At 36.7% G+C, this 11,546-nt stretch overlaps 1 long non-coding RNA gene and 1 pseudogene across 1 annotated transcript; both read left to right on the top strand.

The window, feature by feature from the left end:
* Positions 1 to 2,156: 2,156 nt before the first annotated feature.
* Positions 2,157 to 3,728, top strand: LOC132066834 (uncharacterized). The gene is made up of 3 exons (XR_009416948.1): positions 2,157 to 2,247; positions 2,567 to 2,598; positions 3,381 to 3,728. It is a non-coding gene; the product is annotated as an uncharacterized LOC132066834 (long non-coding RNA).
* A 1,004-nt stretch (positions 3,729 to 4,732) lies between these two features.
* Positions 4,733 to 5,560, top strand: LOC132068072 (uncharacterized; annotated as a pseudogene).
* The last annotated feature ends 5,986 nt before the right edge of the window (positions 5,561 to 11,546 follow it).

Here is an 11,546-nt window from a genome sequence, read left to right as displayed (position 1 = left end):
ATTAATTTTTTTTTCCCCCCACTGTCCGTTTATTGGCTGCCCCTTTGGGTGCCCCAGATTGATACCCATTCAAACCCTAATACAAAAGTAGGGATTTTTTTCTTTTTAATTTGGGTTTTTCCCCTTTTTTTTGCTTTTCTTTCAAGATTTTTTTCTGTTTTCATTTTTACATTTCACTTTCTGTCTCTGAATTTTAAGGAGAACGAGGAATCTCTTTTTCCCTCCTCCTATTCCCACTTTCCAGTGAACAGTTTAAAAGTGACAATGGTATCTATCTTCTCGAGAATGGCGGGGACTGTTTAATTTATGTTGGGAACTCTGCAGATCCTGGTGTTATGCGTCAACTCCCAGGCATTTCATCTATTCAAAAGTTCCTGCGCAGGTGTTTTTTTACGTGGCTTAAACTATTTTGAGGGAAAATAAAAAACTGTGGTAAATACATGTAAACATCCTTAACACCCGGTTTTTGGGGCCCGGGGAATGTGACAAAAGGGTCCTTTATCTTTAGTAGTAGGTTCAAAATAGTCCCTTAAGTATCAATTGAGCAGTTTTAGTCCCTTTTTAAGTTTCCCAAAAGTCAGCATTTTTGGGTTTTCCAAAATATTTATCAAACCCTGATTATTAGATTTAACCTAAACATTTAACAATTGGAGTTTTGTAAATACCTGAGGAACATTTAATCGTAGTTTTAAAAATACAGATTCAAATGCATTAAATATGTATTTTTTGTTAAGCATTTTTGGGCAAACATAGTCCCCATTGACCGGACCGCAACGGAGTTAACGAAAAATTTGGAGGGTCGGGGGAGGACGTCGGGTCTAAAAAGGGTTTAAATTTAGCAGACCGATTTAAAATCGGAAAATGTTGGGGCCAAAAGACCCCGGGCGGGGGGAAGGAGGTTTTTTACCTGTGCCATTCAAAAGAAAAGTTTTTAAGACCCGGGGGCTATTATACAAAAAGACGGGGGAAACGGGACGATGTTTTACATCGTATCGGGGGTGGCAAAGAAATGGGGGACTCGCCCCCGAGTGTTAAAGGGTAAGAAAATGCCCCAAAACTTAAAAATTCCCCAAAAAAGGGGTTGGGGCCCACTTTATTGACGGGGGCCGGTTTTCGTCGCCCCAAAAAACCACATCCGGGAACATTTTTAAATTTAAAAAGGGGAATGTTGGGGTGGGCGGACACACCAGGGGAGAAAAAGATTAAGACATCCGGACAAGGGAGTGGCATCGCGGGAGGGGGAAAACGGGTCCCAGGCCCAGATGGTTTGGGAAAGGAAGAGGGGAGAAGGGGGAGCCCGCCCCGGGGGCGGGGGTAAAGGTTTTTGGAAGGTGGAGGGTCGGGCATTGGGGGGAGGGAAGGACGTATGGGGTACGCTTCTTCCCCCGAGGACAGACCTTAGACGAAAGGGCGGGAGGACCCGATTGGGGAATTAAAAGGGGGACCACCATAGTAGTCCGGGGGAAAACCCTTTGTTTTTCACTGTTTATGCACATGATTGTCGCTATATTTGTCGGGTCGTTGTACTTGGACGATTTTATTCATCTACGTAGTTAATACCCTTTCTTCCTTAATTCGTTTTACCGTGCATGACTTTCGCTGGGTATTCGTTTTATCACATTAGCCAAGTATGCTTGGCCCCATTCCACCTTTGTCTTGTTTTCCTCTTTGTCTTCTCTTCCCCGAGCGAGGTCTTTTGAAATGTACCGCCTACCTTTTCATGTGTTAGGTCTGCGACACTTGTTCTCTCTGTATTTCACACGCGGACTATACCCAAGCTTGTCGTCGGTCAAACTATATATGTACCATATATGTCTGACATGCTTAGTTGGGCGCGTTATGGAAAATGAAGGATGAAGTCATGCAGCCAAAATATCCCCCAATTTTGAGTGTTTGATTTTGTGCAAATCCGTAACATAAAATTTTCCATCTTGAAAGTCAAGGCTTGTCTTTTTGGTTTCTCCTCTATAGGTCCGAGATGGATATCAACTGAGTTACCTCTCGTAAATTATTCTGCTCATAATTCATCGAGCTCCTTATGGACCAAAAAAAAAAATCAATTTTTTTCTCCCTTGGTGGACCGAAGTAACTACTTAAATGTAATAAAAGTGGACATCTGTCTGTCAAATTTGACATATTACCTCTGTTATTTTTGTAGTTTGTTCTGCAGCAGCACGACAATCCACTCTCTAAGAAGCTCAATGATATCATTAATGAAATTAGACGCCAAAGGTGTAACTACCTCCGGTATGCTTCTTTTTCCCTGCCCTTCTTTTCACTTCTGTTGTTTTAGCTGCTATGTTTGCTCGGACCCTTCAAAAGTTGTGCATTTTTGGAGGATCCAACACGGGTGCGGCATCATTTTTGGAGTGTCCGAGCAACATAAGTTTTAGGCGACGGTTTCTCGTTTAAAATTGATTACTTGTAAATCAAAATGGAGATTCATTTAATTAGTCTATGTTATCACTTAGCATGTCCGAAATCCAAATGGACATCATTTGATTTAGTCTATGTTATCACTTAGTATGTCAGATTTCTGATGTATTTTTTATTTTGGTCTTGGCAGCTTAAAACTATGCAAAAAAGGAGATTCATCAGGTTTGTAATATATCAACCCATCTTTATTCCTCTCTTCCGGCCCCTCCCAAAGAAAATGTAAAACAAGGAAACAAACAAAAAAGAACCGCTTCTAAAGGGAGAATGAAAGAAAAACAAGCAAGTGTGGTTTTATGCATACCATAGGTCTGAAAGAAGGGGAAATGGGTTGAATTACCATATTATGTGGATGATCTACATAGATTTTACCCTTTTAACCAAGTGGACTATGCTACTCGAACTCTTCAAAAATGTCGTCGGGTACGTATTGGATCCTCCAAAAGTACTACATTTTTGGAGGATCTGACACGCATGCGACAACATTTTTGGATAGTACGAGCAACATAGGCCTTGGATGCATAATTCTTCATATGAGATCATACAATAACATAAAACAAACTCAGCCATCTGTGATACAACGGCACTAATTTAATGCATGTCTGCTAACTCATTTTTTTAATCACCGCGGTACCTGAGTAGGATATGTTTTACCCTTGTAAAGGCTGAGGTGATCATTTCCTTACCTACATTCATATTGATTATTGATTTTGGATGGCGTCCTTTTTGCCCAAGCATCAATTTGACGTAATATTTTGAACAACTAACTTCAACATGATCAATACCAAAATCGGCCCTTAAAATCGTCCCTTATCATATTCCTTATATCAGATTGTTGTGGAACGCAGGAAGCTCAAATTATTGTGTTTGATAAATATTGTTGTTGATTATTCATCTTTGGTATTCTCCTAATGTTTTCTTTTATGTTTTGGAAATTCTTTACGCAGGTATGTTGTTTTTCTCCAACATGGTAGAAGACAAGACATCCATTGGACTTCCGTATGTCGAGTTTCTGGTACATATCCATCGGCATATTCAAAGCAAAATGGCTTGAGAAAATTTCCAGTTTTGTTCATAAATTTTGATTATAAAGAAGGGGTTACAGATGTGGCTTCAAGTTGAACAAGGTGCAGATAATTGGTTTTACCTGTACCCCTTGAATGGCCCCATTCATGATATTATTAGGATAGCAGCACAGTTTAGATGTCAGAGAGGTTTCATGGTTTTATTGAGACATTGTAGAGAACATTTGAAAATGAATGAACAAAAAGCATGGTCTCTTGTTTTTCGGTGTCCAGCTTGTGTGTACCTCAATTGTTGCACTAGATACCTGGTATCTCACACTAGAAGATATGAGGGATGATTTTGTGTAAAAGGATATACAATTTAGTGCCTCTTCAACTGAGGCGATCTTATTAATAGGATAATGCACGTTCGTATTACGTGTAGTAACGTCGAGTTGTGTGATGGGATCGTAAGGATCTTCCGATCTTTAACCAAAAGTTTCAAGCTCAAGCTCTCTCAAGTTCAAGCTCCGTGAATAGATAACAATGCAATATAAGCATTTAAAGTAGGCTTTCTTAATGCGGAAAACCTTGCACATAAATTTATGCTCGCGTCCTAGAATTGAACCCATAATTAATATGCAAGCGCCTATGCTTATAAGCCAAACTCAACCGACCAACTTGTTGCTCTTCCGTTTATGAACATTTTTATTTGATCAAGTATTTACTATTTTAATCCTAATATCTTTTCTAATTCTCAAATATTCCTCCCTAAAATAAAATTTCTAACTCCCACTCCATTTCATTTTCATCATTTGTTTTTTGCTTGTATATATACTTTTAATTATTATTTATGTAAATACATATTACTTATTTTATTAAAAAATTGCTTATCAACATTTTCTAATACATCAACTATTTATTATCGGTTTTTAACACTTTTATTCAGATAGATAGATAACTCGTTATTTATAATCAGTTTCAGCATCATTTTCAGCCCAAAAAATTTAATAAATAGAAAGACAAAAAGGTTAAAATAAAATAAAATAAAGGGAAACATAAAACTAAGTGCATGTGAATCTTTCATTAGTCATTAGCCGTTACAACGCCAAATATTTTTGTATATTTTCCCTTTGTCCTAACGGTCTTATTCCCAATCAACCTCAGATTTCAAATATGACCGTTGAGACAACCTGGTACAACCACCCCCACGCCCACACCCCCCCCCCCCCCCCACACACACACACACAAAAACACCTATATATACAAAATTCATCTGTAATACCCTTACTTCACTTCTCTACATCAAATTATCCAAACCCCACTTTCCAAAATCTCCAAAAAAAAAAAAAAATCATCAAAAATCCAAAATTTGTTCAAAAGATCAAGAAACAGAAAAATGGGGTTCAACAATTACTACTCAGATTCAACTGATCAACCCCATAACAAAACACACAAAATCTTCCTTTTTGTAACTACATTCTTCTTGGTGCAGCTTCTAGCTGCATTTTCTTAACTCTATCGCTTCGTTTAATCCCTTCCCTCTACGGGTTCTTCTTCATCCTCCTCCACATCCTCACTATTGGTGGCGCAGTCTTTGGCTGCGCCACCGTGTCAAAGACCTGAGGGTGCTGGCAAGTGGTACGGAGCCCACATGGTATCGTCTGTACTGACAGCGATATTCCAGGGCTCCGTATTCGTGTTGATCTTCACGAAAACGGGGGATTTTCTCGGGCATTTGAATTCGTATGTGAGGGAAGAAGATGGTGTTGTGATCTTGAGATTGGCTGGTGGATTATGTGCTTTGATCTTTTGTCTTGAATGGGTTGTGCTCACACTTGCATTTATCTTGAAGTATTATGCTTATGTTGAAGGAAATAATGGAAATGTTGCAATGGGGAGCAGAGCTAAGGTTCAGGATGAAGCATATGTCAAGAATTGGCAGCCTTTTCAAGTTTAAGTGAAAAATTAGCTGTTATTTTTGGAAATGTAAACTTTTATTTGCAAATTCATTCATTTATTTGGTTTGTTGTTGTAATTGATTGGACTTTCCTTTTGAAGGTTCATTATATGAATATGTGTACTTTTCTAATGAGGAAATTGAAATTATGCAACATTTGCTACTACTAGTGTATGAGATGATATTGTATCAGTTCATGACTTTCTAATTCTATATGAACAAACTCAATGAAATCTTTCAATTTCTTATTTTTACTTAAATGGATACCACAGAAAAGGGTCAAATATACCCTGTACTATTGAAAAAGGGTCTAATGTACCTCTCGTACTTTTGATTCAAATATACCCCTACCGTTATACTTTAGGTACAAATATACCTCTCCACTGTTAAAGTTGACCAAAGTGAACATGTGACATTGACATTTTGGTGAGATGGACGCCACGTGGCATGCCATCTCACACCCCCAACCCACTCTTCACTACCACAAACTATCTTCATCATCTCCGCCATACAAATAACAACCGCCGGTGCCGCCGTTAACCCATCTCTTTTGTCCGTTCAGTTTTTTATTATACAGTAAACTCGATTGTTCTTAAAGAGAGAAAAAAGAACAAACTTTTGGTACAGCAAATACTAATAGTAAACCGTTGAACAGAGAAAATGGAGTACTTACTTAATTGAGTAGCCAACAAATTACAACTAATATTTGGGTTGTTCCCAAAAGAACGTACGTTGCTATTACTGTATTATTGAAATACTAGTTGTTCTTTTTCGTGTTGAGTAGTCAAAAAGATAATTTTAACAGGTCTTTTAGATGCTTTTAACTTAAAAAAATGATATATTTTATTTGGTTTTAAAATTTAACCGAAAATTATAGCTTATTTGGTTGCCATTATATGGAGGAGATGGGTGGTAGCGCCGGCGGAGATGGTGAAGATAGTTTGTGGTTGTGAAGATGTGGATTGGGGGTGTGAGGTGGCATGCCACGTCACGTCTACCTCACCAAATGTTAATGCCACATGTTTACTTTGGTCAACTTTAATTGTGGAGGGGTATATTTGTGCCCAAAATATAACAGTAAGGTTATATTTGGATCAAAAGTATAACGAGGGTTATATTTGATCCTTTTCCAATAGTACAGGGGTATATTTGACCCTTTTCCGTTTCTTTTATTCGTATTAACAGCTACTCTAGGGAGAATGTCCTTATGGGGTACGGGGATTTTCTTGGGAATTTGAAGTTGTATGTGAGGGAAGAAGATGGTGTTGTGATTTTGAGATTGGCTGGTGGATTGTGTCTTGAATGGGGTTGTGCTTACACCAGCATTTTCCTTGAAATATTATGCTTATGTTGAAGGCAATAATGGGAAAGTTGCAATGAAGAACAGAGCAAAAGTTCAAGATGAAGGCATTTGCAGCCTTTTCAAGTTTAAGTGAAAGAGTGATAAACCATTTTTGGAAATGCAAACTGTTATTTATTTGTTAATTCATTCATTTATCTGTAATTTGATTGGATTTTCCTTTGGAAGGTTCATTATAATAATAAGTGTACTTCTATCTGTAATGAGGAAATTGAGAATTATGCAACATTTGTTACTAGTGTTATGAGAAGCGAAGTCAGTATTTGAAGGTTATGAGTTTGGGGTTTTAGCCCATTTAAGTAACTGTGTGATAAATTAAATGGATATCTTAAGATAAATACAAAGTTGTCTGAACCGGTACTTTAAATACCAGCTTATTTTGAGATTGGCTGATGGATTATGTCCTTTGATTGCTTGTCTTGGAATGGGTTGTTCTTATACTTGCATTTTTCTCGAAATATTATGCTTATGTTGAGGGCAATAATGGGAATGTTGCAATGGGGAACAGAGCTAAGGCTCAGGATGAAGAATATGTCAAGAATTAGCAGCCTTTTCAAGTCTAGTAAAAATTAGTGGTTACTTTTGGAAATTTGATTTCTTTTGCTGCTGTTTATTTGTTAAATTCATTTATTTATTTGATTTGTTGTTGTAATTTGATTGAACTTTACCCCTATTTGATTTTTATTAATGTGTTTACCCCTATTGAGAAGGGAAGATCAGTTGATGAACATTCTAATTCTAAAAACTAAAGACTATGGTAAACATCTAATCTGGTAAGAAAGTACAATGTTCTATGTCCTGCTACACTTTTCTGTCAATCCATAATATACTACTAACAAAGAAAATGAATAAGTGAAGGAACCTAAAGCGGTCTAGTGATGTTTTCAGATTTCATACTCCAACAGAAGAAGTTCTATTGAATTTCAGAGAACATATGGAAGTGGTGGTGTTATCAAATTTATACTACCAAGACACAATAAGTGGTTTATTGCACATTATATGCATAGCTTGTCCACCTTTATAAGGTAGTGTAAGGCTGCGTGCACACCACCCTCCCCAGACCGCAATTGTGGGATTACATTGGTTATATGTTGTTTTTGTTGTTGTATATGCGTCATACAGGGGCGGAGCCAGCTTATGTCCAGGGGGTTCATCCGAACCCCCTCGGCGAAAAATTACAGTGTATTTTTAAAGTTAAAATTATTTTATTATGTATATATAATAGATGTTGAACCCCCTGACTTCTTCGTAATTTACCTTTTGAAATTTTTGAACCCCCTGGATGAAAATCCTTAAATCCATGCACTGGCGTCATAGCTGTCCAAAAGAAGCAGCTAATAAGGAGTTTCATTTACTTAAAAAATGAAATTGTATTTTTTACATAAAAGTGAACAAGAAAGAGAAGAATCAATCTTATGTTCTTAATTTCTGTATGAGGAAGTAAGTTTTGCCTTTGAAGCACATAAGATTAGACCCTTTTTTCTATATTCTTAGTATAACAGAGCAGACTAAGGTTATGAGTCTAATCTTATTGCTACCTACTATTAGAAAAAAAGCAGATGCTTAGCCATCAAAAAGAGAATCAGACTAGCACGTGAGGGGCTTGCAGAATAAGCCAACGGGGAGAATATTGTCATAGAATAAGAAAGGGCCATACAAGTTTCACAAGGAGATTTCTTACCATGTGAAAACAGAGGAATGCATAATTAGCTAATTACAAGTATAATGAAAGTATAGTTAGATTTGAAAATGAGAAAATTGCAATCACACATCAACAACTAACAATAGCATGAGTCCAGTTTATATGAGCTAACAAGCATTATGTACAGAACAGACAGAGGTTGTCGATTCGAGTCTCACTGTCTACTATTATCAAAAAAAAAAAAAAAAAAATCCACATGTTTGACCATGTGAATCAGGATCGCACGTAAAGGACGTGTTGAAGACATATTTAAGTAAATAAAAGTGTACTTCCTAACATCTTAAACTTTGAAATGAGATGGTTACACCTTTCAACAATATATATTGAAAATTTCAAATACTATTGTGATGGTGCATTTCAAATGAAAAATAGTTGGACCTAGGTTCGTCCGAACCCGTACCTAAAACGGTAGCTGGTTTTGAAATTGGCTAGTGAATTGTGTGCTTTCATCTTTTGCATTGAATGGGTTGGTCTCACACTTGCATTTTTCTTCAAATATTATGCTTATCTGGAATGCAATAATGGGAATGTTGCAATGAAGAGCAGTGCTAAGGTTCAAGATGAGGAAGATATCAAGAATTGGCCATGGCCTTTTCAAGACTAAGTAAAAAAAATAGTGGTTATTCCTGAAAATGTAAAAACTGCTGTATGTTTAATTTCTTTTGCTGCTATTTATTTATTAATTCATTCATTTATGTGATTTTTTTGGAGTAATTTATATAAGCATATGTGTACTACTCCTATGACGAGGAAATTGAAATTATGCAACATTTGCTTGCGTGCTTTATGAGCTGATATCTGTATTCATTAGTATGCAGCGGCGGAGCAGATTTACTAAGGAGATTCAAAATATATAGAAATAAACAATCAAATTGCTGCGAGAATTCAACATCTACTCTATATTTTTCGGCAAAAGGTATTCGGATGAAACCCCTTAGCGTTGGCCCTGAGTATGTACCTATTGAGAGGGGAAAGTTAATGAACATTCTAAAAGCAACAAGATTATGGTAGACATCTTTGTCCTGCTACCCTTTTTTGTTGGTCCACCAAAAGGAGCAAATTTATACTAAAAGGAGATCCTTTTGATTGACGACCATGTAAGATATAAGGCTACATTGAAAATGAATTAAAGGAACTGAAAGTGTTGTTCATTGATGCTTTCAAATTTTAGTTCTTTTGAGCCAGACAAGAAAATGGAAGTGGTTTAGTGGTGTTACCAAATTGATACTTCCAAGACATAAAATAAATAAATCGTATACACAGGTCGGATTTAGGCTAGACCCGACCTGTGTATATCAAAAATAATAATCACACGGAGGACATATACCTTAGACTCGATTACATGATGTAGAACGATGTGGAACCATCGCGATGTTCATTTGATCAAATAAAACTAACCAAAAGTTGTTGCATTCCTCCATAACCACTTGCACTGCTTTTAGCGATACAGGTTGGTTGCTAAAAACAACATTAACACTAATAGAAGCATTGATTAGGTAGACACTCTTGATCCAACTTCAATGAAGCTCAGAAACAACTTCATTGACGATGGAGTAATATTTCGTCCTCTCTCCCAAATTTGCCAATTGATCCGCAACCATGTTAGCTTCTCTAAAGGAATGTACAAAAATAAACTTGCCTGTGGCAGTTAACTCCTTAATCTAATTAATAACATGACTTATCTGCCATGCATGATGATTTTGTCTTCTTCTTAATTGTAGTGATAATTAACAAATGAATCTGATCCCACCGTAGTGTTTACTCAGCCACAACTAATGCACATTTTGATTCCATGGAGCATAGCCTTAGCCTCAGCATATTATTGCTGGACTCACTGGCCACAGAATTCTGCAAAGGCCAAAACTGTATCCCCTTTATGATCTCTGATAATACCTATAATTAAAATGTACACGTAGTTTTCTTCTATGAAATTGAACATAGAAAAGAGAAGAATTAGAAAGCTTATGTTCTAGATTTTCAACCTGCAAACTGTAAAGGAGTCAATTATATGTGGCCTAGAGGCTCTTCCTCTTTCTTACAAAGAATCGAATAAATGGAAAAGTACAAAGTAAACAGATAAGTGTTGTGTTATAGCATAAGAAATTCAAGTGCCCATACTTAAGGTGATCTTGATGATCCAAGCTTTACAAAAACATCCTTCTTGTTGAAGACATAATTAACTGAATAAAGTGTACACGTACCAAAAGTTTAAGCTTTTAGATGAGATATAATATGACAATTTAACATAGTATAAGAGTAGGTAAATTTAGTTCAAGTCCTATTGCTACTTATTATCAACAAAAGAAAAAATTCACGTGCTTCACCCGTGAAAACAAGAATCAGGCTTGCATGTGAAGGCGAAGAGCATTTAGGTGTGTAGAATAAGAAATGGCCATACGAGTTTCATAAGGGGATCTTTCACACCATGTGGAATCATAGGATTGCAGAATTAGCTAATTGAAGTATAATGAAAGTATAGTTAGATATGAAAATAAGAGAGAGAAATTGCAATCACACATCAATAACTAACAATAGCATGAGTCCATTTTCTATGAGCTAGTAATAATTACTTCTCACACATATATTTATGTTTCATGTCAAAAATATTGTGTTAGGTTGAATCCGTAGCATTAAGGTGTGAGTATTATGGAGAGTAATTTCTTTGTTGGTAATGCAAAGTCAAAGTTCCTTGTGTGTTATTTTGTCTCTCACTTGTCTTTTGTCCTCATGAATGCAAAGTGTCCCTCATAGGTGGTGGAAAGTCCTCCTTTCCACTTTATAATGAAAAGTCCTTTATTGGGCTACAATAAGGCAGTGGCCTCGCGCACATGACCTATATAATCAGAACATATCTCTCTGGTCAAAATCATCCAAAAATACTATCTTCTTCTTTGAATAGTTTCTGGGCAATATTTTTTGTGCCACTCAACCATGAGTGCACGTGTTTGGAAGTGATTGTGGAACCTTAGGGAGCGAACGGCTACAACGATTTGCATCCCTGTTTGGCCGAAATCGTTTCCAAGACAGTGGACACGGTTCTGTGATAAATTTGCATCACCGGTAGCAATGGCAGAATCTATCTATGAG

The sequence above is a fragment of the Lycium ferocissimum genome, chromosome 8 (genome assembly GCF_029784015.1).
Source record: "Lycium ferocissimum isolate CSIRO_LF1 chromosome 8, AGI_CSIRO_Lferr_CH_V1, whole genome shotgun sequence".
Lineage (NCBI taxonomy): Eukaryota > Viridiplantae > Streptophyta > Magnoliopsida > Solanales > Solanaceae > Lycium > Lycium ferocissimum.
Note: the sequence above shows the minus strand (reverse complement) of the source record. Positions and strands in the feature narration are given on the sequence as shown.